This window comes from Chiloscyllium punctatum, chromosome 7, assembly GCF_047496795.1.
Source record: "Chiloscyllium punctatum isolate Juve2018m chromosome 7, sChiPun1.3, whole genome shotgun sequence".
Lineage (NCBI taxonomy): Eukaryota > Metazoa > Chordata > Chondrichthyes > Orectolobiformes > Hemiscylliidae > Chiloscyllium > Chiloscyllium punctatum.
This window is the reverse complement of record NC_092745.1, coordinates 58,006,917-58,032,180: the sequence shown is the minus strand read 5'-3', so window position 1 is coordinate 58,032,180 and position 25,264 is coordinate 58,006,917. Positions and strand designations below refer to the sequence as shown.

The 25,264-nt window shown below is 40.5% G+C and overlaps 1 long non-coding RNA gene across 3 annotated transcripts in view; it reads right to left on the bottom strand.

Moving 5' to 3' along the window:
• LOC140479675 (uncharacterized) overlaps positions 1–25,264 on the bottom strand; it is a 113,446-nt gene that overhangs the window by 16,139 nt on the left and 72,043 nt on the right. The window contains exon 1 of one of the 3 annotated variants that reach the window (XR_011961096.1): positions 3,435–3,502. The exons of the other annotated variants lie outside the window; for them this stretch is intronic. This is a non-coding gene — a long non-coding RNA (uncharacterized lncRNA). Of the gene's footprint in view, positions 1–3,434; positions 3,503–25,264 lie in introns of those variants that run through there. 3 annotated transcript variants of the gene reach the window in all.

The window sequence follows — 25,264 nt, the reverse complement described above, 5'->3', positions numbered from 1 at the left end:
TGGTCAATATATTCCTCAGTACAGTCTTCCTTTGAGTTGTGTGGATGTCACTTATGACATAGTTAATGAACTCCCTGACCCAGAAAAAAGGGACCAAGTTCACTGCAGAATTTAACCGGCAGGCAGCAGTTCCAACTGTTCTGCCTCTGGTAGTAACCCTGTGCTGGAGGAAAGGTCAGACTTCCTGCAGATATGTAAAAAAACCCCCACAAATTGCAATGCCTTGTGTAGTTAATAGTTGCAGAATCTATAGACGAGGTACACAATCTTAACAAAAAATTATCAGAAATATAATGAAGGGTTATGAACAAAAGCCAACTTTCTCTTTCAAATGCTGATTGACCAGTTCTGTACTTTGAAAATTTTCTACTTTTGTTTTAGATTTCAAGTTTTTTTGACAGTTTCTGTTCTTTTAACATTATTGATATAAGTCACAAGAAAACTTTTCTCCATTAGTGGTCTGCCATAATTTATTCATATAATCTTGAATGCTCGCAATTAATTAGAGCCATAGAGCTATACAGCATGGAACAGACCCTTCGGTCCAACTCGTCCATACCAATCAAATATCCTAAATTAATCAAGTCGCATTTGCCAGCATTTGGCTTATATCCCTCTTAACACTTCCTATTCATATAACCATCCAGATATCTTTTAAATGTTGCAATTGTACCAGCCTCCACCAGTTCCTCAGGCAGCTCATTCCACACATGCACCAGCCTGTGTGTGAAAACGTTGCCCCATCCATCCCTTTTAAATCTTTCCCCTCTCACCTTAAACCTATGACCTCTAATTTTGGACTCCCCCACGATGGGAAAAAGACCTTGGCTATTTACCCTATCTATGCCCCTCGTGATTTTATAAACTTCTACAATGTCACCGCTGAGCCTCTGTCGCTTCAGAGTGATTAGCCCCAGCATATATAGCCTCTCCCTATAGCTCAAGCCCTCCAACACTGGCAATATCATTGTAAACTTTTCTGAACCCTCTCAAATTTCATACTGTCCTTGCTGTAGCTGAGAGACCAGAATTGAATGCAGTATTCCAAAAGTGGCCTAACCAATGTCATATACAGCCACAACGTGACCTCCCAATTCCTGTACTCAGTGCACTGACCAATAAAGGCAAGCATACACCAAGCACCTTCTTCACTATCCTGTTTACCCGCGACTCTACTTTCAAGGAACTGTGAACCAGAAATCCAAGCTCTCTTTGTTTAGCAACACACCTCAGGACCTTACCATTAAGTATATAAGCCTTGCCCTGATTGAAAAGAATATTTATTAATTACTTAAGTATCATTACTTAATGCATGGTGTGCACACTTGCCTTGCTGTTAGCAAACTATTATCTCAGGGTTATATCTCTTTAATAAAAATGCTGTAACTACCTGAAGATCTCATAAATTTCTTGCAACTTGGAAGAGTATTTCATTTTGACATTTGTGACAGAGTAAGATAAAATCTAAACTAAAAGACCATTACATTTAATAACTGTAGTAGAGTTCTTTACTAATCTGGTTACACAGCTTAATTTATAGCAAAATAAGTCTGATGTGGTCTTGTCCAACTTGCAGTGATTTTCAAGCATTAAACCCCCAATCCAATTAACATATTCACATGTAAGTTTAATCCTCTTGCTCTGAGTTTCAATTTGGTGTAAGACCACTAGCAGACTATTAGTACAAGACAATCTATCAGTGTGATCTGACTTCAATACCTGAACAACTTGCTGAATTAATCAATTCTTCCTGGAGCAGCTGCCTGCAATGACCAAAACAAATATAACAGGTCAATGGGTCCTCTTGTGATATAGTGGTCATTTCTGTACCCCTAGGCTGGGAGGCCTGGGTTCAAGTCCCACCTACTTCATCTGTGTATAATAATATCTCTGAACAGACTGGTGAGAAAAATAGGTTAAATAATTTTTTTAAATTAAAATTTTAATTGAACAATGGCTCCATTTGCAGTGCAGTGATAGTGTCCCTACTTCTGGACTGGCAGCCTGAGTTCAAGACCCACCTAGTCTGGAGGTGAATAATAACATCTCTGCAAAGGTTGATTAGAAAAATAGATTAATTTTTTTTAAAAAAATTAAGTCAATAGGGGGCTCTTGTAGTGCAGTGGTAGTGTCCCTGTTTTGAAACCAGAAGACCTGGCTTTAAGTCTTACCTGCTCTAGAGCTGTATTGTAACATCTTGGAACAGATTGATTTGGAAAAAAAGCTCAATGACAAAACGAAGGACATTAATCGAACTGGTTTTCACTCCAAAGAGAACAGCAGGCTCAACCAATATTAAATACTGGGTCTCACAAACAAACTGCTTGCAACTAAGATGCAAGTTGAAAGCATCTGCCTTTCTTCTACAATCAGATGGCAAGACCCTGCCACTGGAATCTCAAAGAACAGACCCTGGCACAAGAGAAGTGGACTATCATGGCTTGACAACAGATGGAGTCTGGGTGTTGTGAAATATGTTACATAATTGGAAGCTTTTTCTTCACAATAATAAAATCCTTTACGTTGGTACCTTGCATTTAATAACCTGCTTTACTGGCTGCAGCAGAAGCTTTCAGTTTAGAAAACTGTGATAAATAAATGGGTTCAAAGACATTTTCAGTCTTGTGCTTTGCTACATATAGATAGGATTCTTGCAGTTTTGCAATAGAATAATTTATGTGATAATTGAAACATTTTGTCACCATTCCAGAAAAAAAGTACAATATCTGTCGTGTAAATAGCTACCTAGCCTGGCAATGCCAATTAAGCTATCTGACTGCCACAGATTTGACACAGTTTTGACAATATGACTGTACTGGAATGAAAATGTTTGAGCATCAGTGAGATCAGTGCCAAGCCTTACCTTGGGATATATCTTTGTTGCACTTTGAAGACTTTACATTTACACATATATTTTGTGCATCAAAAACACTTTTACTATACAGTGGTTGTGCAAGTCATTTTTGCAGTGGTTCAGGTGTTTAGAATGGGCCTAAGTTGGTGTTAGAAAGTTCTTGGTTTCTTTGTGTTGCTAAAGAAATGGTGTAATAAGGAAAACATTATTTAACAAAGATCCTCCTGTGGCTTTATCTTGCTGTAAGGCAGCAAGAGAGACAATATCATGAGACATTGCATCACTTCCTATTCTGATATAAACTGTCTTGGTAGTGTCTTACACAGTCAGAAATAACATATATTGCAGGATCACGCAATTAGAAATAATATCTTATACTACAGATGGATAAAAATAATTGTTGCAAGTTGGAAACATTTAACTTATGGTGGCATTACATCAAATTAAAAATTCAATGAACATGTTGAAGCTGTTGCCAATTGTTAAGTCCTTGGTTCAGTTGGCTGACACCAGTCCAATTTGTGCACTCTTAGTTCAAATTAGAATTAAAATGAAACAAGCTTGTAAGTACAATACTTACATCTGCCAGTTGCTCTTCAGGGGGCCAAATCAGAGCTGGACTGCTGACTGTCTGCTGATCAACTATTGATAACAAAGAAAAGCTTTGCAAGGTCCCAAAACTGACAGTGCTGACTTTTCATGTTGAGCTTAGCTGCTGAGCTTTACCTAAAAACCAGCACTCATCACTTTTAAAGATTTAAGCATGCAAGTATTGCTAAGGGCTCAGCAGGCAATGATCATAGAAAAATTGCAGCATTACTGAATAGTTTATACATTTTTGTCCACCCAATGTTTGCATAAAAGTAGCATAATATGAGCACATTATTTTCACATTAAATGTAAGTATATATAATAGATTTTATGTATACACATGCAATGTTTTGTGATGTTTATTTAATTTGATACCAATTTTGAAATATGAAAATGATAAAGTACCAAATGATTTTACAACCAAAATATTGATGTAAACATGAGGAAAATAATCACAGGCAGTTCTCTTATAACACGTAGTTGCGTTCCAGTGTGATACCGTGTTGTAGAAAATCACACAATATAAATAACGAGGCCTATGAGAAAAAAAGGGTTGGGCCGAATCAATAAAATTATCAGTAAAAATCAAAGCAAAAATAGTAGTTAGCTTAAAATAAAAAATAACACAGTCTAAGTAAATCATTAAATCATATATGTTAATGAAATAACATAGTAAATTTAACACTTTAACACTAAAATTACTGACTACAACACTATACCTTTCACGAAGCTCTTCACCAGAAAGCGCATAAGCCAACTGACCATGTGATGCCGATGTGGAAGTCCAATCCTCCTCAGGATTCTCCCCCAGTTTGAAATATTGCCCTTTTAAATGTAAACTACAATTTCCAGTTTCAAGATAAGTTCCAAGGCTCGCAGAGCTGATTACATTCCTGTTTTACCTGAACAAACTGAATTTGCATTTTGCAGAAAGAGGATCCTGAGGCTGGGTTTTGCTGTTCAGCTGGTGCCTGGGATGGGAATCTCATAACAGCGAACAAGAGTTCGCTTTATAAAAAAAGTCTGCAATTCACCAATCACATTGCAACCAAATCACATTTGATAAATGTGCGTTATAAGAGACACCTGAGCATCGGTGTCCAGGTGATTCAATGATGAAACATGCATATGTCAATGTTACTGCTATCTGCTTATATCGGCAATCGACTTTCAGTTCCTAAGACAGTTACTGTGAAAAGAATAAAACACCATTTTCATAAAAATGACCTTGTGTTGAGAGATTCAATAATACTGCGATATAGGTGGCATTTTTCATTTCTTTTGAAACCTTTACATCAGTGTCAAATGTGGATCCTGACACCACACTGTGTCTGGAACAGTCACACAACAGTGATTTTGCCTGAATTGGTGAGTCAGTACCCGAGGGTATATCACATTCCAATGGAAATATTGCAAGGTCTTGAAGTACAGTGTCAATTGGAGGCCTTTCCTGAATTGAAAGTGCAGCATTCTGCCATTGTACGTAAGAAAGAAGGAGAATGCCTCTATTTTGGGAGGCTGTTGCCATGTCCCTGATGTCCCAGGAGCTGTACAAACTGACTGGAAAATTCCAGTAGTCTTTGAGAGTTATCCTTAACTGACTTTGATATTATCATAACAAATAGCTGCTGCTTGAGGGCATTTCTACACACTGGCAAAATAGCTCAGTGTAGAATGTCAGAGCGCAAATCCTGTCCCAAATTGAGTGTCCTTCTGAGTGTTGTTGTGACCAGCACTAAATGATTTTTACAGATCTTGTGATGTGATGACATTTACAGTTTGAACCAATGTATAGAGTTCACTCTCCAGTTACTAAAATTGCGGAACAATCAACTTGAAAAACATGGAACTTGATTTCCTTCCTATGTGGAGTAAGCCTTAATTTGACGTAGAAGAAAAAAAGGATATAAAACAGGAAAGTGGAGCATGGAATTTTGAGCACCAAACTCTGGGCCAACTTATGTTACAATAGGCAAACTGCACAACTAGCAGGTGCATATTCATATGACCTATTAGTGTTTTAAATAAACCACAAACTGTCAATCTATGTTGGTTTCCGTCTGAAAAATACTCATGACTTTTTATTCCAAAATTTCAGTGAAATATCTTGTTTTTATTTTAAAGTCACTTGCTGCTGAGGAGAGGGTGAGAAACATTCTGCAGAAGGGGATAAGAGGAGACCTCAGGAGGAGGGATTGATTGGACCACCTCGAAGTGAGTGATGAGAACCAGGGAGTCACAGTTTAAGGTTGAGGGATAGTTCACTGAGGGTTGAGATGGAGAGAAATGTCTTCACCCAGAGAGTGTGGGGAGCCTATCGAATTCTCTGCCACAGAAAGCGACTGAAACATTGAGTGTTTGGAATGCTGCATTCAATTCTGATCTCCCTGCTTTAGGAAAGTTTTCTGAAACTTGAAAGGGTTCAGAAAAGATCTACAAGAATGTTGCCAGGGTTGGAGGGGTTGAGCTACAGGGAGAGGCTGAACTTTTCCTTGGAGTTTTGGAGGGTGAGCAGTAACCTTATTGAGGTTTATGAAATCAAGAGGGGCATAGATAGGGTGAATAGACAAGCTCTTTTTTCCCCCAGGGTAGGGGAGTCCAAAACTAGAGGGCATAGGTTTACAGTAAAAGGAGAAAAAATTAAAAGGGATCTAAGGGGCAACTTTTTCACGCAGAGGGTGGTGCATGTATGGAATGAGCTGCCAGAGGAAGTGGTGGAGACTGGTACAATTACAACATTTAAAAGCCACCTGAATGGGTATATAAATAGGAAGGGTTTAGAGGGATATGGGCCAAATGCTGGCAAATGGGACTAGATTAATTTAGAATATATGTTTGGCATGGATGAGTTGAACCAAAGAGTGTGTTTCTGTGCAGTCCATCTCTTTGACTCCATGACTCCATTTGTCTTTTGATTTATGAGACAGTGGGTTGGCCATTGTGATTTGCAAAACCAATATGTTTTTAATTAAATAGTTTGCAAATGAAAGTTGGATTGTAGCTCTGCCAATAGATTAAGTTAACTTTGGCTAGAAAAACATTAGTAAGGCCCAAATTTAACAGCACACATGGCAGCAAATCTAATCCATATATTGATTTCCCAGTGTTTTAAGCAAATTCCTGGTATATACAAATACAAGAAATCTGTTGCTTCACAGAACATTGGCAAAGACCTGAGAGGAAAGATCTCCTAATAAATAAATAATTACTGAATCTTCCAGGTTTTTCCTTTTAAAAATGCGTAATTTAAAATAAATATTTCAACTATGTCTGGAATTAAACTGTAAATTTAACAGTGAAAGGTGAAATACAAATGAGAGCTGTATTTGTATTAACATAGGCCTTAAAATTGGATTTGCTCATGATGAAAATGATCTATATTTTAAGTCCAGTTTTCTCTTAATTAAGTTTAGCTTTGTGGTGTACGTGAGAGGAGGAGGTATAGATTTCAATTAGTTAGGTTTTGAAGAAAATTGCTTATGTGTAAAATGTTAATTTAATTATCTTTGCCTCTCTGTGAATTGGCAACAACCTGAATGAATTTAGATAATACCTGCCTTTTTAATAAATTCCATATTTTTAAAAACACAGAACACTGTATCCCAGTGCCCCAATCAGAACCCTTTCTGATTTGATATTTTCCTAAACATGTGCACGTTCTGGAGTTGTGAATGATTGTGACCAGCCTGTGTATTGTTAAATGTTTAAAACAGGAAGTAACACTGAGGACCTCTGGAACTACGAGTAAACAAAGCATTGAAAAGCAAGTGTATGCAAAGTGTCCTTCATATTAATGCAAATTTATTTTTTAAAGAAGAATTTCAATTCTGCAGAAAGCATATTTATCAATTTCATGAAAAAAAAGATAATCTTTAATGCAACATGTTTAAAATTTGAAATTTCTTCCCTAATAAACATAGTAAAATTTATGGACGAATAATGTACGTTCTTCCATATGCAATTTTAACGGAAAGGGTAATTCATTTAAAGTAAACTGATTTGGCTAAAGGTTGCCTGGACCTTTGGATAGTAAAGGGGTTTTCTAAATGTAGATGGTTAGAATTTACAGTGCAAATCAAATGCAGTAATTCCATATTTTTTCAAATATGAAAGTACAAAGAGTTCAAAATAGACAAGGCAAGCAAATGAGGGCAGCATCTGATTACTCAAATTCTGCTATTTAAGATATAATTGCATCTTCTTAAATAAAATTTGCAGAAAATACATGCTACTCATATGACTTCCCAAACCAGGTCGATAGTCTTTGATTTTCCATGAAATTTCTTTGTAATATAGGCTTTGATTAAAGCCATTTTTCACCAATATATGCTGGTACAAAAGGATTCTGTGCAGATGGCTTTCAGAAATTTCAGGCAGCAAAATCACGAACTCTTAGCACGTTATGCACTATGGAGATCTCTACATATGTTATTATGATCAAGGCAGCTTTGGGAGGAAGAGGAATGAGAGAACTAGCATAGACTAAGTTGCATTATAAAGGATGACCAGTCAGAAGGTAACTCCTTCAGAGACTACTGATACACAACTTCATTGATGATGTATTGTAAGATGTCTGATTCCATTGCCTTCATTGCTTCTTGTAGCAAAAACAACATCTAGATCCTGCTTCAGATACTCCAACAATAACCCTCCACCCTGTGTTCAACCTCTTCCAGGGGGAGAGGGGATCAGTTTAGCTCAGTTAGCTGGATGGTTGGTTTACAAAACAGTATGATGCCAATAGTGTGGGTTCAATCCCCACACTGGTTGAGGTTACCATGCAGGACTCTGCTTTTCAATCTCTCATCTCACATAAGAAATGGTGACCCTCACTATGTAAATCACGACTGGTTATCTTTCTCTAATGAGAGAGCAGCCCTGTGGTCTGGTAAGACTATGGCAACTTGACTTGGCCAGTGAGAGAGGATATGGAACTATCCTCCTCACCCCAGCATAAATTTGGCATTGTAACTAGATGTGAACAGCTTGCAGTTTCTTATTAAAAGTGCTGATTGTGGATATATGACAGGGTACCTTTGATTCTGCCAAATTGTGTTCAAATTACTACATTCCATATTTGTTATCTATTGAAATAACTGAGTAATCATTCTGTTCTAAATATTGTAATCCTCCAGAAAATGTTTTATTCCAAGGGGGCTGTTGCTTTTTCTAATAATCAGTTTCTCTTTTGATCTTTACTGAGGGACAATAAAACAGCCATCTCACTTGCATCCATGACAGTGAAAACTCCATACAACTGTCCAATTGTTGGTGAACATTAGGATATCAAACCATTCAGCTTTTACAACACCAATGGAAGTAACTTTGTCGATTTTCTCTGTCCGGGTCTTCCTAGAGTAATCCAAAGAAACGTCCATTTCCCACATCTCTTTCTGAGTGGAATTTTTCCAGATCTTGAATGACATGGATAATGGGGAGTCAGGTGGGAAAATATGATGAGAATGGACAAATTAAAACAAATCAAGAAACAAAATCCAATTTTGCACACAAGCTTTTAATGGCCAGAGTAGAATTTTGCTAGTGAGTGGCAAGGAGCCTTTTTGCATGTCATAGAATCCCTACAGTGTAGAAACAGGCCATTGGGTCCATCGAGTCCATACCACCCCTCCAAAGAGCATCCCACCCAGACCTGTCCTCTAACCCTGCACTTCCTATGGCCAATTAACGTAGCCTGCACATCCTGAACACTATGGCCAATTTAGCATGGCCAATCCACCTAATCTGCACATCTTTGGGCTGTGGAAGGAAACTGGAGCACCCCAGAGGAAACCTACACAGACATGTGGAGGATGTGCAAATTCCACACAGGCAGTCACCCAAGGGTGGAATTGAACCCGGGTCCCTGGCACTGAGAGCCACTGTGATACATGCATTAACAACTCATTGTGATCGTAATCTCTCCTGATTTATGTGTAGTTTGCCATTTACACAGACAGTGTTGAGAAACTAATGGTGACAATTTCCAACATGGAGGTCTGAAAAAGAAACTAACATACCTTGCCAGCCTCTTCTCTGAGTTTTCACGTTGCCTGGCATTCCCCAACTTCTCAGGTCTCACTCCACAGGCAATGACTGCCTGCATCCTTCATCCACAGACATTGGCATCAACAAGCACTAGCTTCATCACATCATCATTGCACATCTCTGACTCACTTATAACCAGTTCTATATTTCAGTATTGCTCTTTGGAGCATACAAACACATTTTGTTGCAATGTTGCTGCCAGATGATTTTTGTGCACAGGAACAAGTATCCATCTCCTGAATTAGAACAGGATGCATCTCAGGCCCCTTTGCTTTTATGCTGAGCATTGGCTCACTTTGTGCCTTTTAAAAACTCAATGCATCTCTGCCTTATCTTCTCTTTGCTATTTTGTTCATCGCCACTCTTTTAGAACTTAACAGGCTCACAGTATTTCTATCCTGTCTTACCTTTTAGGTGATCATCCCTTTCTTATTTCTCAGTTGCACTAGCAAACCTCACCCCACACCCCCCAGGATACTGGTCACCCTCCAATTAACATGCAATCGATCTTTTTGTACAAGTTCCACCTGCCTTGGAAGAGATGCTGATGATCCAAGAATCTGAAACTCTCTCCACTGCACCAGCTGTTTAGCCACGTGTTAAGAAGGGTTCTGTTGTGTCTGAACTTGGTTTCTCCTCCTACTCATTTTACCCCCACCCTGTCCTCTTGTAAAGAAACTATACTTGGAGAGAGGTCAAAGTTTACTCATCTCTCTGTCACTTTGGTGGAGAGCAGATCTGTTAAACAACTGTGTTGGACTTGGCTCTCCATAGCATCTGCCAACCTGTCCATGGAGACAGCAACCATATACATATTAGTATTGTGGTGCAGATAGGTACATAGAACATAGAACATTACAGTGTAGTACAGCCCCTTCGGCCCTTAATGTTCCGTTGACCTGTGAAACCACAGGTAAACTCCTTCAACCTGTGATACAGTTTACTGATTGCCAACAACAAACTGCATGCTGCTCCTCTTCCAGCTTAGGCATTTTAATGAAGTTATTAATGGATAACACCATGGGATCCTCTCTTGCCTTCTGAGCACGTGATTAGTCTCCAGCTATCTTCGGAGTACTTGTGACTTGGAATGTTTCTTTCTCAGTCAGCTGAGGAGACATGGGAGCAATAGTGTGCTCACTAGAATGTGCTCCTTAGCCTAATCTAGCTAAAATACCCACCAAGGTGTCATTATCTAAGCTGTTGGAGAGTGCAGGAGACAGTCTTGCTGGACCTCCTTCTGAGGGGTCTCTGTCTTCTTCCTCAGACAGAGAAGAGGAGAAGATGACTAAAAGAGCTACTATCATATATTTGTCCTTGGTGCTAAACAAGATAGTAAATGGTTGCTTCTAACATTTTTTGTGATTTACTTTGATCTGTGTTGCATACTGACAGTCTAACTTAATTCTGTGCTGAGGCTTTCCTGTCCTCTGATGCTAATTCAAGCTGGACTCCTTTAGAGTATCCCTTAACCTAACTCCTAGTCGCTTTCAGCCTCTCCAATACCTATCTACCCACTTCCTGTGATCACTGTGCTTTCAAGCCCATTGTACCATGTCATATGTAGAGTTTTGAGCAGTTCAGCAAGTTCTTGTATTTTCCCTTGAATTCGCGTCCTTTTGAATAATTTGCTTAAAGGGAAGAGAGCATTGCTACAGGATTTATTTACAAATTATCCTGAACCTTCCCATCAGGTCATTTGTATTAATTTTTGCAGCTGAGCTATTTAATATGTATCAAAAGTAAAAAGAAAGCAGAAAATCTCATTCTTGCATTGCATGATGGGCTAAAGCATGATTTATAAGTACAGAACAATCTCGGTTATCCGATCATCAATTATCCGAATTTCAGATTATCTGAACAAGATCTCAAGGTCCTGTAAAAACGTTAACTGTTATCTGAACAATCATTTATCCGAACAATCAGTTTTCCGAACAAAATACTCCCTGCCGTGTTGTTCAGATAATCGAGGTTGTTCTGCATTAGTAATTGTCAAGGTCAGTGCTGGTATGAAGTATCATGGCAACAGAAAACTGATTATGTTAAAGGAAATTCAATTGTAACTGTGAAAACTATGTTGGATTTTAATAGCGGTCACAATATTTTGCACAGCAATTATCCTTCTTGATTTGATGTGCAGGCTGTTACAGAGAGGCCACTTGAAGGACTACTTATCGCTTATGTATTCTGTAGTGACCTTTGTGTTTTTCCAGTAGTTTATTACAAGCTTAAAGCAGGTTCAGGAATTTTGCTCATAAACATGTTATAGCAGAGTTGCAACCAGCAATGGCATGATGAGGGTGAATTCATCAGTTCAGTGCAATTCATCTGGGTGCAGACTCTTATCTGAGCATAGAGCTTTAATAAATCAATTTTCTTTTCTCTATCATTTTACAAATTGTCTTGCATCCTGTATGAAATGCAACAATTCTGACAATAAATCTGCATTGCAAACCCTTATATTAAATCTTGCCAGAAGCACTGGGGCTCACAGCTCCAAGAACCAATTTCTAATGAATCAGAATATGTCACTTTTTTTAAGACATAGTGGTGTCAGTTTGATAATTATTGCACAGGAAATTTGTTTATACTTGCAATCAAATGCTATTAAATTTTCAAGTCTTTAAAGAAGTTAAAATTAGTGTGATAAATTAATTTTCCATGCAGGATAAATACAAGATATTTACAGATTTCATGTTTAATTTCAATTTTTTTTTGTCTTTGCATGTGAAAACATGCAAGGCTAGGTATACAACATAAAATCATTTTGTACTTCATGTTGAAAATTTTGGGCTGTTTTCCCATTTTGACTTAAAGTGTATTGTTGAATGAGATTAATTGCGCCCTGTTTGCCATGGCTTTGAGCAACTTTTTTACACCACCTTCCACTCTACATCTCATTAATTTTGCAACTGGGCTTTTGGATGCCCTTCTTGGGGTATTATGTAGCCCAAGAGGTGGTAGTGTTCTACCTCAGCCAGAATCTTCCAGTCAAGAGTGTGGTGCTGGAAAAGCACAGCAGGTCAGGCAGCATCCGAGGAGCTGGAAAATTGACGTTTTGGGCATAAGGCAGAATCTTCCAGTGTTCATGCTGTTGATGCCTATGTTAAAGCTCAGCTACACGACACTTCAGAAATTGAAAGACAGGCACAGTCCCTCATACTATGGTCCTTCAGCTTCTACATTCACATTGTCCAGAGGAAAGGAAAGCTCACTCCCCACTTTCCCACTCCAGGGATCTGGAGGTCTTGGTGGATGGGATGATGGGGTGGAGACCGGACTTTTGTCTTGTGGTCCATCAATGATTTACACTCTACAAGGGTAAATTCCACCATTTTCTCCCTGCTACGTCACACTTACTGAGCCGCCGTTCACTCCAATTCTTCCTCTGCACATTCCTTTCACCAAGGTTCACTCTCACTTTTGCATGCATCATTTACACTCAGCAGGTCACGCCCAATTCATCTTCCCAAACTATTAATCTTTCCTTCCCTCTGAGCTATAAAGCAATGCAAGGCACAGAGATTAGAGAAAGTGAGGACTGCAGAGACTGAACATAAACCCTGTTTATTAAGAAAGCAATATAAACCTCACAGAGATTGACAGCCTGTAGAACAGTGCTAAAGTCAATAGTATAAGCTAAAAAAGCAGTGTGAAGTGTACATAGCTTGGCAGCCTCCAAGAGTGCTAAGAAAATAAGATTAATCAAATGGATCCTGTGTGTAGATGCTAAGTTGTGTATCAGTCTGTGCATAAAGTGAGCTGGCAGAAACTTGCAAGTCCTAGGTGTCATTGAGCTCTGAAGTAAATTGTTGAAGGGCTGAAGTGGTGTGTGACTTGGTCCAACAGCAGACATGATGTTGATGATATGAGGCTGGTGGTGTGACGATGCTAATTTGCGTGAAGGAAAGGTCAAGGAGAATGGTGGCCATGGAGCATGCAGGGATTTGTTGTGAAGGAGCAATTGCATGGTGGCCGAACATAAAGCAAGCTGTCACCACCAGGTACCTGCTCTGATTTACATGTCAGAATTTCAGCATTCTAGTTTCTCAGGAAGAAGGGAATTGGAAATAGCAAATAAATAAGGCTTTGAAGATACACAGTTGCAAGGAAGTAAGGCAGATTTCAAGGCAGAGATTTATGGCTAGAAGGGAAAATCACAGAAATATGTCTAAACCTTAAGATTCTGATTTTTTTCATTCTATCCATAGCTACCTTTCTCACGATTGCTTATGCCGCACTAGGGCTGAGAAAATACCACTCTTTGTTTTAAAAGATGACTGCATTGCCTGTGGGTGTAATCATTGCTTTGTAACATGGACTCACAAAATTACTACAATTAAGCCAGAGTAACGGTATAAACAAAGTTAATATGCCAACTTGTAGGAACCAAGCCTGTATTGAGGATATTTTTAATTATTTGGTGTCTCAGATTCTTCATGGAAGAGCCATTATTTATCATGTTCAAAATTTTTGAAAACGCCATTCCAACAAATTAATTTGTGTTTCATGCTATTTTTATGTAGTATCTTTTGAATCGTTATTAAATGTGATTCTATAATTACGCTTATTATTTTGTTTTCTTTCTCAGTCCCATAATATACAAAGTAAAATTGTCCTTTGTCATTCCAGTTTGATTGCTCTCCTTTCAAAGCCTTCTTATGTTGGACCTACCCTATATCTCCTATAGATACCAGTTTCTGCTCAAGTGAGTTTTAGATACTACTCATCTACTGGTACCTAGCCCCATGTTTGAGTATGGGCAATTAATGTGGGTGGGCTATTGGACCATACAGAGTCAAAGAGTTGGTGCTGTATAAGCACAGCCGGTCAGGTAGCATCTGAGGAGCAGGAGAATCAATGTTTTGAGCATAAGCTCTTCATCAAGAGTGAGGGAGTGGCCCAAGGAGGCTGAGAGATAAATGGGAAGGGGGTTGGGGTAGGGCTGGGGGAGAAGGTAGCTAAGAATGCGATGGGTAGATGAAGGTGGGGGTGAAGGTGACAGGTTGGAGAGGAGGGTGGAGCGGCTAGGTGGGAAGGAAGATGGACAGGTAGGACAGGTCAAGAGGGCGGTGTCTTGTCGGAGGTTGGATCTGGGATAAGGTGGGAGAAGGGGAATTGAAGAAACTGGTGAAATACACATTGATCCCATGTGGTTGGAGTGTCCCAAGGTGTTCTTCTTCCAGGCATCGGGTGGTAAGGGTTTGGTGGTGGAGGAGGCTTAAGACCTGCATATTCTTGGCAGAGTGGGAGGGGGAGTTCAAGTGTTTGGCTATGGGGTGGTGGGATTGTTTTGTGCATGTGACCCAGAGAGGTCCTCTGAAGCATTCTGCAAGTAGGCATTCCATCTCCCCGGTGTAGAGGAGACCACATCGGGAGCAACAGATACAGTAGATGACGTACGTGGAAGTGTAGGTAAATCTCTGACAGATGTGGAAGGCTCCTTTTGGGTCTTGGAGGAAGTGAGAGTGAAGGTGTAGGCGTAGGCTTTGCACTTCCTGCAGTAGCAGGGGAAGGTGCTGAGAGTAGAGGGTGGGTTGGTGGGGGTGTGGACCTAACAAGGGAGTCGCGGAGGGAATTGTCTTTACAGAACAAAGATAGGGGTGGGGAGGGATATATATCCCTGGTGGTGGGATCTGTTTGTAGGTGGCAGAAATGGCAGGGGATAGTGCGATGTATCTGGAGGTTGGTGGGGTGAAAGGTGCGGATCAGGGAGAATCTGTCCTTGTTGCAGTTGGAGGGATGGATTCGAGGGCGATGGTGCAAGAAGTGGATGAGATGTACTGGAGGGCATTATCAACCATGTGGGAGGGGAAATTGCGATCTTTGAAGAATGAGGACATCTGGTATGTTCTGTGGTGGAACTGGTCCTCCTGGGAGCAGATGCGGTGGAGACAGAGTAGTTAGGAATATGGGATAGCGTTTTTACAGGACCATACAGTCAAGCCTCCTTCCAGATTTGTATACTGCTGTCCTCACCCAATATTCACACATTTCCCATGACCAGTTAATGAATCAGAGTCAAAAGTATTTAATTCTGGCTGTTTTAATGTTCATTAATTATAATATGGAGGTGCTGGTGTGGGACTGTGGTGGACAAAGTTAAAAACCATGTTATAGTCCAACAAATTTCATTGAAAGAACAAGCTTTCAGAGCGCTGCTCCTTCATCAGGTAGCTAGTGGGGCAGGATCATAGGACACAGAATTTATAGTAAAAGATCAAAGTGTCATATGACTGATGCAAATATTGAACAAATCTAGATTGCTGTTAAGTCTTTAGTCACATAGAATGGAGATGCAGGTTTTGATTCATTAATATGTAAGTACCAGAACTTCTTCCAAGTCACAGTCCTGAAGGGTTTATCAGTATAAAAAAAGGTGACAGCTCAGCTCAGGCAATGCATTAAAGGTGTGACTGTATCTCAACACTGAGTCAGACTGGTTCTATTTACCCAAAGTAGGAATTTATAAAATGTAACATTGACTGACTGCCTACAGATTATGTGCTTTTTGAACAAAATAGAATGTATCTGCAAATACAAATCTGCAAATGGAAATTCACTCCATAGACTTATACTTGTATGTGTGCGTGTGTGTGGTGGGGTCACCTGTAATGTGATATGAACCCAATATCCCGGTTAAGGCCGTCCTCGTGGGTACTGAACTTGGCTATCAGCCTGTCCTCGGCAATTCTGCATTGTTGCATATCCCCGAAGTCTGCCTTGGAGGATGGTCACCCAAAGGTCTAAGGCCGAATGTCATTGGCTGCTGATGTGTTTCCCCACTGAGGGCGAACATCCCTGTATGGCAATTGTTGCGTGGTGTCCATTCATCTGTTGTCATAGCGTCTGCTTGGTTTTCGCCAATATATCAAGCCTCATGGCATCCTTGCCTGCAGCATATGAGATAGACAATGATGGCCATGTCACATGAGTACCTGCCACACACGTGTCCCCATGTGTAATGGTGGTATTCATGTTGACACTCTGACATGTGTTGCAGTGGTTGCCATGACAGGGTTGTATGGTGTTGTGGTTGATGTTGTCCTGTAGGCTTGACAATTTGCTGCAAACAATGGTCTGTTTAAGGTTTGATGGTGTTTAAAGGCGAGTAGTGGAAGTGTAGGAAAGATCATGATGAGGTTCTCATCCTCATCGATAATGTATTGCAGGCTGCAAAGAACGTGGTGTAGCTTCTCTGTTCCCGGGAAGTACTAGACAACGAAGGGTATCCTATCGGTCATACCTGTGTCTGTCTCCTTAGGAGGTCATTATGGCTTCTCCCCATGGCACACTGAAACTGGCGATTGATGAGTTGAGCATCGCATCCTGTTCTTTTGAGGATGTTCTTCAGCATCTTCAGGTGTACGTCGGGTTCCTCCTCCTCTGAGCAGATCCTGTGTATCCATAGGGCTTGTGCAGCATTGTGGGGATATCTGTGGGCTTGCAGTAGAGTGAGGTGCTGGGTGTCTGTCCTTGATAGAGATGCATGTGTCCAAGAATGGTACTGATTCTAAAGAGTAGTCCATGCTAAGTCTGATGGTGGAATGAAACTTGTTGATATCACTGCGTAATTATTTCAGAGACTCCTTGCCATGGTCCAGAGGAAGAAAATGTCGTCAATGTATCTGGTGTATAATATCGGTCTGAGAGTCTGTGCAGCAAAGAAGGCTTGTTTGAATTTGGGTATGAAAATGTTGGCATATTGGGGTACAAATTTGGCTGTTCTGTGTGTCTGAATGAAGAACTAGTTGTCACAGGTGAAGATGTTGTGGTTGAGGATGAAACAGATAAGTTGTAGGATGGTGCCTGGAGATTGGCAGTTGTTGGTACTGAGCACCGTGACTTGAAAGAAATTCTGGGATTTACATATTAATCAAACAAAACCTGCATCTCCATTCTGAGTGATCAAAGACTTAACAGCACTCTAGATTTTTTCATTACATTGCATCAGCTGCATGACACTTTGATCTTTCACTATGAATTCTGTGTCCTAAGATCCTACCCCACGAGCTACCTAACAAAGGAGCAGCGCTCTGAAAGCTTGTTCTTTCAAATAAACCTGTTGGACTATAAACTGGTGTTGTGTGATTTTTAACATTGTCCACCCCAGACCAACACCACCTCTAAATCCTGATTAAAGGCAGCATTGTGGCAAATATTTATTGTCCATACTAACTTATTCTGTGGAAGTTGATGGTAAACACTTTGTTGAACTGCTGCAGCTTACATGGTTGAAGACAATGATACAACTGGGAACTTGACTGAATCATGTTTGCTATTGGATAAATATTTTGTATTGGTCAGACTGAGTAAGGATGGCAACTCTCACAAACATAAACAGAAATTGCTGTAGAATCTCAGCAGATCAGGCAGCATCTGTGTAGAGAAAGCAATATTGATGTTTCAGATTTAGTGATACTTCTTTGGAACTGGACCTGAAATGTTAACTCTGCTTTCTGTTCACAGATGCTGCCAAATCTGCTGACTTTCTCTAACACTTCCTGTTTTTGTTCAGATTTCCAGTATCTGTAGTTCTTTAGTTTTTCTGTTTAATGCAGCAACTTTCTTTACCTTTGTGTTAACTATGGCTCAGCGTTAGCTTACTTGTTATGAACCATAAAATTTATGGGTTCAGATCCCTTTCTAGAGACTTGAGCAAAAATGCAAGTTGAAATCTCAGTTCAGCAGTGAAGAAATATTACGATTTCAGATCACATGTGCCATCTAAATGTAAAGATCCTATTTTACTATTTGAAGAATAGTAGCCAAATCTTCCTTGGTTAGTAAATTTTTACCCCTCAAACAATATAATTGAAACAGAGTGTCTGATCAATGTAACATCACCATTTATAAGACCTAGTTGCAATGTTTCCTACTTTTTAGCACTTGTTTAAAACTTCTTAAATATTCTACAATCATGAATGACACCATATACAGTAAATGTCAATTCTTTCTAAATGATGATTTGTAGATGTCGGTATTGGACTGGGGTGTACAAAGTTAAAAATCACACAACACCAGGTTATAGTCCAACAGGTTTATTTGGAAGCACTAGCTTTCGGAGCACTGCTCCTTCATCAGGTGTTTGTGGTGTGAATTCTTTCTAAGTGAGTTAGATGAATTTTAAGTTGTCTTAAAAGTTTTTTATTACTCTAACATGATCTCTTTGCCAGACTTTCTCCTTCTGCCCTGGTGGGACTTGAACTCATGAAATCTGGATTAGTCTAGTAAATATAATCACTATGCTACAGTGTCTACTGCCACTTACTCTATGAGATAGCTCAAGACAGATCATAGGTCAAACTTGGGACCTCCCTGATCTGTAAGTTTATGTTTTAAAAAGGGAAACAACCTGTAGTGATTGGAATGAGGTCAGCCAGGTAGACCTCATAGAATAAGAGTTCCTTGATTGGGGTTGTTAACCTGGCTGACAGATATAAACAGGAATGTCAGGGGTTCTGTTCATTCTAGGAGCCAGCTCTGAGCTAACTGGATCAGTGTCGTGCATGATGCACATGTTAATAAATGGTGACTTGGGGATAGGATGCCAGCCTTCTTGGAGTTATTTCGCTACCTTGATGAAGTAGGGTTGCTTGTGTGCTCCGATGAATCTTTGAGTGGTCAGGATCATCTTGCCACCCCAGAGCAAGTAACATTCTCTCAAGGCTGCTTACCTATTTGGCAGATCCACACATAGTGATCGGCTTGCTGATGCAATGCCTTGTGGTTTAGGAGGCTGCAAACAAAAATTACAGGGAATGTAGGCAACTAGACCAGTGGAATGTGCCAGATAAAGTGCGGTCCAAAACTTCCTCATTAGCACAACAGGCAGAAGAAGACTATTCGCCTCACTGGTTACAAAGGTGGAAGAAGATTGCAGTGGCAAAATGTCCCATTCTTCAAAGCTTAACAGGTCATTGAAATCTGACCACTGACCTGTCTGGACAGCCTCCCAAGTTAAGAGGAATATGCAAGCTTCTACCAGAGTCCATAATCTAGTTCAGAATCTGCACACATGTCACAGGTTCAGGAAGGTTTTGGACATGTGTATTGAGACACAGCTCTTGTTGGGCAGTGGCATCCTTAAATTAAGCAGTCCTCTTTAGGATTCCCTCTACTCACCCCAGTGGGACAAACATGAGTAAAAATCACTTGGGAATAGGCTCTCACAGTCTCTTTGCTTGAAAACCACAGCCTGCAGGCTCACCATCTTTGTGATCCATCAAACTTCAGTTAGCTTTGAGTCCAAAAATATGACTGATGATAAACAAATAAGCCAAAGAACTGCAAATACTGGTGTTCTGAAACAAACAAAAATAGAAATTGCTGGAGAAATTGAGCAAAGTTGGCAATATCGATGAAGAGAAGACAAACGTAATGTTTTGAGTTCAGTGACACTTCTTCAGAACTGATTTCACTGATGAGGCAGAGTAGCAGCAGGAGAAATGCAAAGAAAATGAAGACTAGAGAGCAGCGAGTTCAGAATCACCCTATCAGTCCTATGAAGATCTAAGACAAAAGCTCATAACTCTGAGCAGACATCATCCTTGAATCAAGGGATAGCCAAAACAACAAAGCAAACATTTAAATTATCAGTCCTGATGAAACTTTGTTGGACTTGAAAGGTTGGACTAAGGCAGGCTATGCCTGAAGAAGACAGAAGAATCCAAAAGGCTGAGGGGAGAGTGTCTTTTCTGTAGGTGTAGGCCAAGTTGGAGCACAATTTCAAAAGTTGATTGGGGACAGATATTTGCAGATAAAGGAATGGCTGGAAAATGGGAAGTCTTCAAAAATTATATAAAAAGCGTCCAAAGACAGTATGTTCCTGTTAGGATGAAAGGTATTAGGGCGAAGGGCAAGGCTGGTAGGTGTACAGAAAGTTGGATGACTAGAGAAATTGAGGTTTTGTTCAAGAAAAAAAAGGAAGCATATGTCAGATTTAGAGAGCAGAGATCATGTGAATCGCCAGAAGAGTATAAAGGCAGCCAAGGTATACTTAAAAGGGAAATCAGGAGGTCATTAAGGGGACATAAGATAGGTTTGATAAGTAGGATTAAGGAAAATTGAAAAGGATTCTATAAGTACATTAAGAACAAAAGAGTAACTAGAGAGACACTCTGGAGCTCTGTGGGCAGCTAGGGAAGTGATTTCTGGGCCCCATTCTGACATATTTATATCATCCATAGTCACAGGTGAAGTGCTGGAAGACTGGAAGTTGGCTAACGTGATGCCACTATTTAAGAATGATGGTAAGGAAAAGGCAAGCAACTATAGATGGATGAGCCTGACATCAGTGGTGGGCAAGTTGTTGGAGGGGATTCTGTGGGACAGGATTTAGATGTACTTGGAAAGGCAAGGACTGATTAGGGATAGTCAACATGGCTTTGTGAAATGTTGTCTCACTAACTTGATTGAGTTTTTTGAAGAAGTAATGAATAATATTGATGAAGGCAGACTAGTGTACGTTGTCTATATGGGCTTCAGTAAGGCTATCGACAAGGTTCCACATGGTAGACTGGTTAGATCACATTGAATGCAGGGAGAACTAGCCATTTGGATACAGAACTGGCTCAAAGGTAAGAGACAGAAGGTGGTGGTGAAGGATTGTTTTTGCTGGTCACAGGGCTCCAGTCTAGTGTGCCACAAGGATCACTGCTGGCTCCGCTGCTTTTTGGTCATTTATGTAAATGATTTGTAAGTGAAGAAAGGAGATACAGTTAGTAAGTTTGCAGGTGACACCAAAATTAGTGATGAGGTGGACAATGAAGAAGGTTACCTCGGAGTACAATGAGACCTTGATCAGATGGGCTGAGGAATGGCAGATGGGGTTTAATTTAGAAAAATGTGAAGTGCTGCATTTTGGAAAGGCAAATCAGGGCAGAACTTACTGTCATCACATGGAAGTGTCAAATTGCTGGACAAACTGAACCTTTGCATTACTACAGTGCAGACAATTGAAAACAAGGGAAGCAATATTATGGGTCTTGCGTCAGGCAAGAGGAAAGAACATTCATTCTCGAGACAAAAACAGAAGTTGCTGGAAAAGCTCAGCAGCATCTGTGAAGACAAATCAAAGTTAATGTTGTGGGTCTGGGGCACCTTCCTCAGAACTCCATTAACTCACCCTGGACAGCCTGATAACACTGGTTGCCTTATTTCCACAGTATCCCTATACTGCTGGAGAATGTTAGGTTCCTGGACTATACCACTGTTATTGCTAAGCATCCCCAGCCCTTCCATGAATATAAATGCATAAATTCAAAACCTTCCATCTGTTCCCACTATAAAGAATGCTTTGCCTCCTGCACACACCAATATTGCATGGCCTGGAAATGGTGACCTAGGAAAATGATCTTTCCTTTCCACATCTGGCCCAGTAATATTTCACCATTATGGACACCACAAAAACAATTTAAATAAGTAATGTCACAATCCCAAGACCAGTGACCTCACTCTAATCTTTTGGATAAAGTCAATGCCCATGAGATAAATTTCTGGATCTTTGACTGCAATGCCCAAATACTGGGTCATGAGAACTACTTCAGGCTCACACATTGCTGATGATGTCAGACATGAAAAGGTGTCCAGATCGGACTTCAGCGTCTCTTCTGATAAGGGAAGATGCTCTATTCTATAACTTGGTTAGAGACAAAGAAACTGTTGATGCTGGAATCCAAGGTAGACAAGCAGGACAGTGGAAGAACACAACAAGCTGTCTGGCCTGCTGTGTTCTTCCATTCCATAACCTAGCAACATAATGAAATTACAGCAAATGTTATGGTAATGAAATTAGTTATATATTTATAGAATTGCAGACAAAATACATGTAAGGAACAGCTGCGCCACCAATGTGCCCTGAAAATATCTTCTTCTTTCTTTCCATAACACTACATCTAGTACTGCCCTGAAACACTTCCCCAACTGAGATGGAGAGCCATGCTGAGTGATATGCCTAGTGACTGTGATGATAGCTGGTGTCATCTAGGGCTTGGGGCCTAGAATGTCATGACCTACTGAGTCACCTGTACAGGTACAGATGTATCTCTTTTGACTTGACCTGACCTGACCCAATAATGTGGTCATTGCCATTGGAGAGGTACAGAGGTGGTGGACCACTGGTGTGTGAGGAATTGAAGCCCATTGTTTTCCTGGCTTTGTACTTCTCCACCTTTTGAGTACCTACTGGCATTTTCCAGTCTCCTTGAGATGAAGGGGCACCTGGAATTAGGTTGAGATGCTTCATCCTCTTCTCAATCCAGGCACCCACCACCCTCTGTGTGAAGAACTTTCCAAGTATATCTTCCCTCAACTTTTCCCTTCTCACTTTGAACTCGTGACCCCCTAGTAATTGAGCCCTCTACTCTGGAAAAAAAATTTTTTGCTATCCACCTTGTCTACACCTCTCATGATTTTGTAAGCCTCAATCAGGTACACCCCTCAACCGCCTTCTTTCCAATGAAAATAATCCTAATCTACTCAACCTCTCCTCATAGCTCACACCCTCCATACCAGGCAACACCCTGGTGAATTTCCTCTGCACCCTCTCAAAAGCATCCACATCCTTTTAGTAATGTGGCAACCAGAACTGTACACAGTATTCCAAATGTGGCCGAACTAAAGTTTTATACAATTGTAACATGACCTGCCAACTCTTGTACTCAATAACCCATCCGATGAAGAAAAGCATGCTGTATGTCTTTTTGACCAGTTTAGGCAAAAGTAAAGACTGCAGATGCTGGAGATTAGAGTCAAGATTAGAGTGATGCTAGAAATGCACAGCAGGTCAGGCAGCATCAGAGGAGCAGGAAAATCAACGTTTCGGGCAGGAGCCCTTCATCAGGAATGAGGCTGGAAGCTTCGGGAGTGGAGAGATAAATGGGAGGGGGTGGGACTGGGCTTCAACCCCAGAGTATCAATGTGGACTTCACCAGTTTCCCCATTTCCCCTCCCCCTACCTCACCCCAGTTCCAAACTTCCAGCTCAGCACTATCCTCATGACCTGTCCTACCTGTCAATCTTCCTTCCCACCTATCCGCTCAACCCTCCTTTCCGACCTATCACCTTTACCCCTTCCTCCCTCCATCTACAGCACTCCCAGCTACCTTCTCTCCAGCCCCACTCCATCCCATTTATCTCTCCACCCCCAAGGCTTCCAGCCTCATTCCTGTTGAAGGGCTACTGCCCAAAACGTTGATTTTCCTGTTCCACAGATGCTGCCTGACCTGCTGTGCATTTCCAGCACCACTCTAATTTTTGACCACTCTACTGACCTGCGTTGCCACCTTTAGGGAACAATGGACCGAACACCCAGATCTCTCTGTAAATCAATTTTCCCCAGGACTTTTCCATTTACTGTATAGTTTGCTCTTGAATTGCATCTTCCAAAATGCATCACCTCACATTTGTCCAGATTTAACTCCATCTGCCACTTCTCTGCTCAGCTCTCCAATCTATCTACATTCTGCTGTATTCTCTGACAGTCCCCTTCACTATCTGCTACTCTACCAGTGAACTGAAGAGGAAGGGAGTATATCAATTTGGGGGTCGGAGCGGCAAATCCCCATGGAGGGTTGAAACTAGTTCATTGATTGAATGCTGGAATGAGGTTTGAGAATAGGTAAGCAGCAGAGCTGAGTGCTAAAATGTCTGTGTTTATTTCCTGAATCACCCAACTAAGCAAGAGTGGAGTGCAGTAAATTGCTGAATACCCCTTAAAAGGAGTACAATCCTGGTGAACTCAGTGATCCCTACATCTGTGTGATATAAATGATATTGTTGGTATATGTGGATCATTACTTTGCAATAACCAAATAAAAGTCCACCATGAGAATTTACATGTGAGCCATAGAATGTAAGGCAACAATATTTCAGAGGATTCTACCTTCACTGTTCACCACCACCTGCAAGATCCATTCCAAGCCACTAACTATCCTGACTTGGAAATATATTGCCATTCCCTCACTGGCACTGGCCCAAAATCCTGGAACTCCCTTATTGTGGGTGTATCTGTATCAAATGGACTTCAGCAGTTCAAGAAGGCAGCTCACCACCATCTTCCTGAAAGCAATTAAGGATGGCTAATAAACCCTGACTCGGCCAGCGAAGCATCATTGAATGAAGAAAAAGAAAGACATCCAAAGAAATGCATGTAGATACAGCAACACAGACTGCAAATGAACTGTAACATACCATCACACAGGCTCAAATGGACAGAAGTGGGGAATTTTAATTTGCAGGGTGCATGCACTCAAACCCATAAACTTCCACTAGATAAACTTAATGCTGAAGATACCAAAGTGAAAATATACCGACATTATTATCTAAAGTTCTTCATGTTATGAAGCAATTTAAACATTTCACATTTATACAAAATAACTATTTTAGGTTATGTATAATATATGAAATCAAAATACTGCTGATTCTGGAAATCTGAAATAAGACAAAATTTGTTGGCAACACTCATGATAGCATGAATGGGCAGGGAGCAAAGGGATACAGATCCTTAGAAAATGGCAGCAGGTTTAGATAGAGAATCTGGATCAGCACAGACTTGGAGGGTGGAAGGGCCTGTTCCTGTGCTTTAAGATCCTTTGTTCTTTGTTCACCCATAGAACGTTAGATGAATTCCCGTAGGATAAATGTACACAGTGTCGATTGAAATTCGTGATTGTCAAGTTATGACAGGATTATTTTTCAGATTTTACCAGTGGTGTGATGGGCAAGTGCATTGCAAAACAAATCCAAACCCAGTCTCAAAGGTGCATTCCCATC